This window comes from Erithacus rubecula (genome assembly GCF_903797595.1).
Source record: "Erithacus rubecula genome assembly, chromosome: 21".
In the NCBI taxonomy this organism is placed as follows: Eukaryota; Metazoa; Chordata; class Aves; order Passeriformes; family Muscicapidae; genus Erithacus; species Erithacus rubecula.
In genome coordinates, this window is record NC_136673.1 from 2,349,454 (window position 1) to 2,357,243 (window position 7,790).

A 7,790-nucleotide genomic window follows, 5' to 3' on the forward strand; every position below is an offset into this window, starting at 1 on the left:
CCCGCCGGAGCCGCAGCGGCTCCCGAACCCCCCGAACCGCCGAACCGCCCGAACCGCCCGAACCCGCTCCCCGCGGCGGTACCGGGGGCACGGCCCCGCCGGGTCCCCCCTTTCCCCCCGCGCTGAGGGTGAAGGGCGCGATGTGCGTGTCCCCCAAAGCCAGCCCGGCCCGGCCCGGCGCGGCTCGGCCCGGCCGGGGGCGATGCGGGCTCGGCGCTGTCCCGGCGCTGTCCCGGCGCTGTCCCGGCGCTGCGGGGCCGGGCCGCGGCTCGGGGCCGGGCGGGGGTCGCGGGGCCGCGCTCACCTGAGGGGCGCCGGCCCCCGAGGCTGCCCTGGGCCTGGCGCGGCGGGGGCCGGGCGGCGGCAGGAAGTGATTCCAGCCGCTCCTCACATGGACTTTCCCTGACCTCGCCCAGCAGCGCCGGCAGCCGCCGCTCAGACCGGCCCGGCGGGACCGGCACCGGCAGCGGCTCCGCGCCAGGGCCGCCCGGGGCGGGGGCGGCCGCGGGGGCGGCACCGGCCGGGGGGACCCGCGGGAGGAGCGGGGGCGGCACCGGCCCCGACAGCCCGAACCGCCCCGGGCCCGCTCCCGCAGCCCCGGGCCCGGGGGGCGGGCACGGCCCCGAGCGGGGCGGGCACCGCGGGCTGGGGCTGCTCCTGCGGCTCCCGACGCGCTCTGCTCCTTGCATTTTATCTGTTCTATTCTATTCTATTCTATTCTATTCTATTCTATTCTATTCTATTCTATTCTATTCTATTCTATTCTATTCTATTCTATTCTATTCTATTCTATTCTATTCTATTCTATTCTATTCTATTCTATTCTATTCTATTCTATTCTATTCTTTTCTATTCTATTCTATTCTATTCTATTCTATTCTAGTCTATTCTATTCTAATTTATTATTTTATTTTATTTTACTTATATTATTCTATTCCATTCTATTCCATTCTATTCTATTCTATTCTATTCTATTTATTATTTTCTTTTATTTACTTTAATTCTAGTTAATTTAATTTAATTTAATTTTTTAGATTATTTTTTACTTTAAATATTATGTCATTTATTTAATTATATTTCTTTCTTATTTTATTTTTTAAATATTATTTATTTATTTTAAACATTATTATATTTGAAACTATTCTATTTATTCAATATTTTATTTTATTTTTTCTATTTGAAAAAAATATTATAGTTTTATTTTACTTTTGTCTATTTGTTTAGTCTATTTTATTTTTATTTCCTTTTATTGTCACTTAATATTCCATCTCATTTTATACTTTTCTTTTATTTCATTTCTTTTTTGCTGTTTATATTTTGAATTCCCTTTTGCTCTTTCAGTTTTTAAATTCCATTTCTTTTGCCTGTTTATATATTTTTGTTTTCATTTAATTTCATTCTTTCCTTCCAATTTTCCTTTTCATTTCTTTTTTTTTTTCTTTTAATTATTTAAAAATAATTTATTTTTATATAATGAACTTCCACCCAGAAAAACCCACTGGAGTTTTGGTCTTTTTCCACTGTCATATCTCAGATGCCCTGTGCTGACCCACAGCTCTTCCATTCCCTTCTGCACAAAAATCCTTTCAAGCATCACAAAAAGCAGAATAATCTGAGTTGAGACCGCTCGAGCCTTGTGGGCACATTTCCATTCCAAATTTCATCCTATAGCCTGAAAAAAATTAAAAATCCTCCTTTTGCTTTGTTGCATCCCTAAGCCCAAAATATTAAAATCAGCAAATTTGCATGATGAAAGTGTGCAGCGTTGGCCCTACGTCTGCTAAAGGAATTTCAAAGGAGTAACAAAAAACCTCTTGAAAGCAGGAGCCTCTTGCTGTCTGCTTTGCATGCGAGATTGTGTCAGAACTTCTGTGAATCTGGAAGTTTCTTTCCTCTCACACTCACAAACATTCATCATTTCGAGGCTGCCTTAAAATCTGCAGCAAAATATCCCCATATTTTAAAAATCAGCATCCAATGCCTAGAACTGCTCAAGGCTGAGGAATTTCATTAGCACTTGACACTTTAAAAAAACAGTGTCAGGTCAGGACAAACACATTTGCTTTTCTGCTCAAGATAAATTCGTGGGTTTTTTAGGGTTTTTTTTTTTTTAGAAATGATGTATGAGAAATCTGTCCCTATTCTGAGGCAGAGCAGCCCAAATCCTTCCAGTGTGACAATCCCAGCTCCCTTTTCTTGGTTTTCATTGAAGCTTCTCAACACCCTGAAGTGATAGGAAAAGAAGGAATGATTTCCAGTGGAGAGAGGGCAGGGCTGGAAGGGATTTTGGGAAGAAATCTTTCCCTGTGAGGATGAGAATGCCCTGGTACAGGGTGCCCAGAGAATCTGTGTCTGCTCCATCCCTGGAAATATCCCAGGATGGGGCTTGGAGCCAGCTGGGATAGGGAAAGGTGAAATGTGAAAAATACATCCTGCAAGAACTCCCCTGGCACAGGAGATGTCCCAAACCCTCTCCTTGGGACAAACACCCCTGTGGGGTGACCAGCAGTGTCCCCCTGAGCACAGAGCCCACCCCTGTGTCACAGACACCTGGGGACACCACTCAGGGACCCCCTGATGTCCCATGGGGGGTTCCCTGAGCAGCTCCACGCAGGGATTTGGGGTCTGGAAACCTCCCTGAGCAGCTCCACGCAGGGATTTGGGGTTTGGAAACCTCCCTGAGCAGCTCCACGCAGGGATTTGGGGTCTGGAAACCTCCTTGAGCACCTCAGAAAATCCAGACAAGAGCTAGGAAACTCCAGCAGGAGAGAAAATCTGAGCTCTGTGACTCACCCAGGGCCTCCCCAGCTTTGAGAGGCAGCAGAGCCTGGTAAAGCTCCAGCCCAGGAGCATCCCTCCCTCCCTTCAGCCATGGACCTTTTAAAAACCTTCTGTGATGGAGAAAGAAACATTTCTTAAGTACCATTTGATGTCTCAGAATGGCTCCAGGGCTGGAGAAAACATGTTTATTTACTACTCTGCTGATTTTAATGCGAAAGATTGGTTCAGTGAGTAGAGGAAACAAACCAGGCAACATTTTCCATAATGTCTGCAAAGTGTTCTTGGGCTGCGGAAATAGTTTCTTTCTTTCTCTCTCTCTCTCTCTCTCCTGCCTGCGTTTTTTTTTTTTTCAATCTAGCATTTCAAATTGAAGAATGGCTTGAGGGCTGAAGAAATCACTTGATAAAATACCCAACATTTACATTCTTGCAGGAGAAAAGCTAACTTTTTTTATTTTTTTTCCATCTGAACAGTGGTTTAGTGAAGCAGAAGAAACAATCCTGCAGCATCCCCACATCCCTTTAACCCTTTCTGGCTGCAGCTGAACTTTTGCTGTTCCCTGCAAAGCTTTGGGGATTTTGTTCCTCCTCCAAATTCTGGGCTTTAAGGCCACTGAAGGTGGCTAAAATGAAGTTTGCATCTTGATTTCCAGGTGTATTTTTGGATGTCTGGCTGGGGACCAACCCATGGCAAAGCATCAATTGCTGCACCAATGTCTGATTTATTTTGTGACTTTCCAACAAACTTGGCAATGATCAAGACCTTCAAGGTGTTCCTAATCTTGCTGCCCTCAGAGATGCTGCAGTGGGATTGTCCCTGGACATGGCTGGGAGTGATCTTTGTGTTGGTGGGGATCACCCTGAATCATCAGGCTGGAAGGGATGCTGGAAAAATTCCAAAAATTCAGGAATCTGCTGGGAAACTCCTTATCCTGCAGCAATACTTTGTAAAGCACATCAGTTGTCACGTTAGGAAGAATTTTTTGTAGTTTGTTTTGTAGGTAGAATAAGTTTTATCTCCCCAATATTTGTGCTGGGCTGTGAACTACAAGGATTTGTGATTGGTGGAAAAAATCTCCAGAAATTTCCCCTTTGATGCCACCACTGCAGCACAATTGATATTCTTGGAGGGAGGAGAGGACACAGCCGAGCAAAATTCATTTGGATTAGCATAACACTGTGAACGGTGTCAAATAACAAAACAAAATGTATCAGACCCTCTGTTTTTGAGATCTTCCTTCTCCTCTCCTGTTCACAGTGAACTTTGCCAGGTGATGGGTTCAGCTTGTTGTGCTCCCTCCCGCAGGAATAGAGACAATCTTTAAAACAAAATGAGAGTATTGTGAGTGAGGGCAGAGCCGGGGCAGGGGATTTGTGGCAAGCAGCAGGGCAAGGCTGTGGCCATGGGGAGCAGCGACTCTCCAGGCTGAGCCCTCTCAGCCACAGGGCTCAGATCGGGGCTGAAGCAGCTCTGACACCGCCCCTCCTCCTGGAAAATGGGATAAAGGGGTTTGGTAACAATGTGTGACCATCCTGGTCTCCATCTGCTGGCCCTGCCTCTCCTGTTGTGGTGTCTCCATATCCCTGCTCCAGGGTTTCTCTCTGCTGGCTGGGATTTCACTGGGAAAGCTCTAACCCTGCTGCACTAACTCTCTCCTGGGTCAGGGGGTCTCATTCCAGCCCAGCAGTGTTTTCCTGTCAGCCCCCAGAGCTCCCCTGGGGCTCAGAATTGGCATTTTGATGGCACTGGAGCTCTCTGAGCCTGGCCATGACCCTGCAAGGTCTCAGTCTCAGTGACAAGAGCCACTGCAGCTGGGACAGGAACATCCCCCACCTCCAGTGCCAGACAGTGGGAGGCATGGGGTGTTAACACCACATTTTGGGACAATCCCCTGAAATCTTTGCTCAGCCAAAGCCACAGCACCCAGGGAGATGATTCCTTACCTAATAAAGCTTTTTGTTTGTTGTCTTTGGTGCCTTTTCAGCTCTGTCATTTTTTCTCCGTGGGGTTTTTCTCCTTCCCAGCTTTTCCAGGGGTGTGGTGGCTCCAGCTGTCCCAGCCCTCCATCTTCCACTATCCCAGTTTGCTCCAAGCCCTTCCCAACCTGGCCTTGGACACTTCCAGGGATGGGGTGAAGTTAAAGTTGTTATATTTTATGAATAACATAAATAAACCTCTGAGTTCTTTACATGAAGCTCCAGCATCTCCCTGTGCCACACAGCTGACACGGTGCAGATGTGGATTACTTTGACTCCAGCCAGGCTTATTTGATTTACATTAAAATGATTAGGAATAAGTTAAAACAAACAGAAATGAGATGTCTCCAAGGCAGCTGCTTTGTCCTGACCAAACTGGCACAAGGCTGTGTGTAAAAAGGCTTTGCTTGTTAGTAAATAGAGAAATCCTTCAGATCCTGCAGGGAGAATTGCTCCAGAAGCTCAAGGCACTGCTTGTTTCCAGCTGGGTCCCCCGAGGTGAGAGCAGGACAACAACAGAAAACCATGTACCATTGGCCTGTTTTGAGTAATTATTTATTATATAATGCTGTGCAAGTGGGAGAAGGGAAAGCCCAGCCCTGGGAGGCATTTTCTGGCTGTGCTAATTCGTGGCAGGTACTCACAGCCTGGCTCAGCTGAGGCTGCCAGCCTGGGAGCCCCTGACCTCCCTGGACACTGTTTTCCCAGGAGCAGCATTAAAATAAACTTCCATAAAATCATCTGCTTTCATTAAAGATTCCACATGCTGGTGGATGGAAGCTTGTCCAGTAAACAATGTTGATATTTAATTGCCTCTAAAGCTCAGAAATGGCATTTAAGTCGAGCTGGTGCAATTCACAGGACACCCCCAGCCTTGTTGTGCTGCCTCCCTGAGCTCTGCCCATGGTTTCTGCTCCCCACATGAACCATCTGGCACCTGCAGCTCTGCACTGGAGGCAGGGCTGGCTTTAGGGAGTTTGGAAAGTTGGGAAGGAGCTTCTCTTCTGGGTCTGGCAGAGGAGGTGAAGCTGCTCCCTGGGCACCCCTGAGATGTCTGGGTGTCTGTGACCAGCCTGGGGGATTTGGGGACACCAAGTTTCATGATGTGTCTCAACCCAAACTCCCTGCAGACTCTCTCAGGCCTCTCACAGAGTGTGGCTCATTTCTTTAATACAACCAAGTCTTTCTTGGTTCATAATTTTAATTCATTTAAAGCTGACCACTGAGCCAAATAAATGGTGTTCAGGCTCTCCTTACAGATCCTCTCACACCTCTCACTGTTTCTGATGTGGGTGCTCAGAAACACAATCAAGATGCCTTTAAATCAAGATGCTCAGGTCACCCTTGGAGGGCAAATAACTGTGGCCTGGTGAAAAGGGGAGGAGGTGGCCACGTGTCTGCTGTGCAGGAGATGATGATACCCTGGATGAGAGCCTGAAAGTGCCAGAGACAGAGTCAGGCATCTGATTTCTCTAAGCTAAGCATGTAAATGAGCCTGGCATAATCGGTCTGTGTTTCCCCTTCCTTTCTGTAGAGGAATATTTTGGGTTGAAGTGTCTGTGATGTGACTGATGCAGCAAGTCAGCTCTGTCAGAGCCTGATTCACGAGTTGGTGCTGCAGTGCTGGGGGTGGGAGCAGGTAACCTTGGCTCCTGCTCCTCCTCCTCCTCCTCTGCTGGGAGCCAGTGTCACCTGCAGGTGCTGCCAGGAGCTGCTCTGTCCCTGCTGGAGATGGGCTGACACCCACAGGGAGGGATTTCCCTGCCCATGACAGCATGGGGACAGCAAAACCAGCAAAGCTGGGCTCTTGGCCACTGACAAGGGGCCAGGCAGGGGCATAGAGCAGCCCAGATGTCTCCTGAAATGTTGCTGCTGGACACGAGATGGTCTGGGTTTTGTTGTGAGGGATTGAGTGACTCTTGGTGCTGAAGTGAAGCCAAATCTTTTCATGTTTCCCACAGAACTCGGGTGTGATCTTATCACAGGAGCTGCAGTAGGGCCTGTGCATTGGCACAGCTCTTTTGCTATTGTTGAGAAAGTCTTGGTCTGAGAAAATTTAGGGTAATAATGATCCCTCCTGAAGCGTATTGTTATTCTTTATTCTATGTTTGCCCTGGTAGCTGCACCTTCAAAGCAGAGAGGACACTCCAAGAAAAGTCACTGCGTCAGCCCACCCAGGACAACACTCCAAGAGAGGGGAGAGAGCTTTGCCAGCCAAAGATCTGTTGGAAAGAAACCTTCAGCTGATGAATTTTCCAGGTTTCCCACAACTATTTTTGGAGCTTTTGTTTCCCATTGTTATAAGACAAATTTCCAAGCCACTCTTCAGGAGGAGCTGGGCAGGGATGTGATGTCCAGACCCATCCATCCCTGTGGGATGTTTCCACCTGTTCCAAGGTGCTCCTGCTCCTGCTGGGGCTGGGCTGGGCTCCTGGCACCAGGCAGGAGAAGGAACTGGAGCACCAGTGACTTCACACAAAAGCCTGGGAAAAAACCTGCTGTGATTTACCCACACAGAGTTCAATAAACATTAGATCTGATGGCATTCATCGTTTTTTTCATAGCATGCTCGATTACTGCTTCAGTTATTGCTCGAATGACATCATTCCTGGCAAAGGAATTGATTGATTTTTTAATGAATATTCATATGGCATTTCAGCCAGGAGTAGGCATTAATATTCTAAGAAAGAAGAATGAAACGTACATCCTAATTTAATGAATGATTGTAAATATGTATCTGATGGATAATGTGACAATGAGCATTTAAAAAGGCATCCATAGTCACCTCGGGGGCTTTTTTTGGGAACAAAGGGGCAAACAGGGTGCAGGCAAGGCAAAGGGGTAAGGGATGGACCGGTCACATCTCACCACGGATCTCCTGTCACTCTCACTGGGATTCTGCAATGCTCTGAAATAAATCATATATTGATAACACCGGCTGATCCCAGGCCATGCTGGGGCTGTGGGGTGGAAAACAGCGACGAGAGCGAGATGTGGAGCTGGACAAAGAGGCAGGAGGGACAGGAGAGAGCC

The 7,790-nt window shown here is 47.8% G+C and overlaps 1 protein-coding gene across 1 annotated transcript in view; it reads right to left on the bottom strand.

Annotated features, from left to right (window-relative positions):
- NACC2 (NACC family member 2) overlaps positions 1 to 570 on the bottom strand; it is a 48,737-nt gene extending 48,167 nt beyond the window's left edge. The window contains exon 1 of the mRNA XM_079323874.1: positions 305 to 570. The gene's annotated coding sequence lies outside the window, so the exon portion shown is untranslated. The remainder of the gene's footprint in view (positions 1 to 304) is intronic.
- Between the last annotated feature and the right edge of the window lie 7,220 nt (positions 571 to 7,790).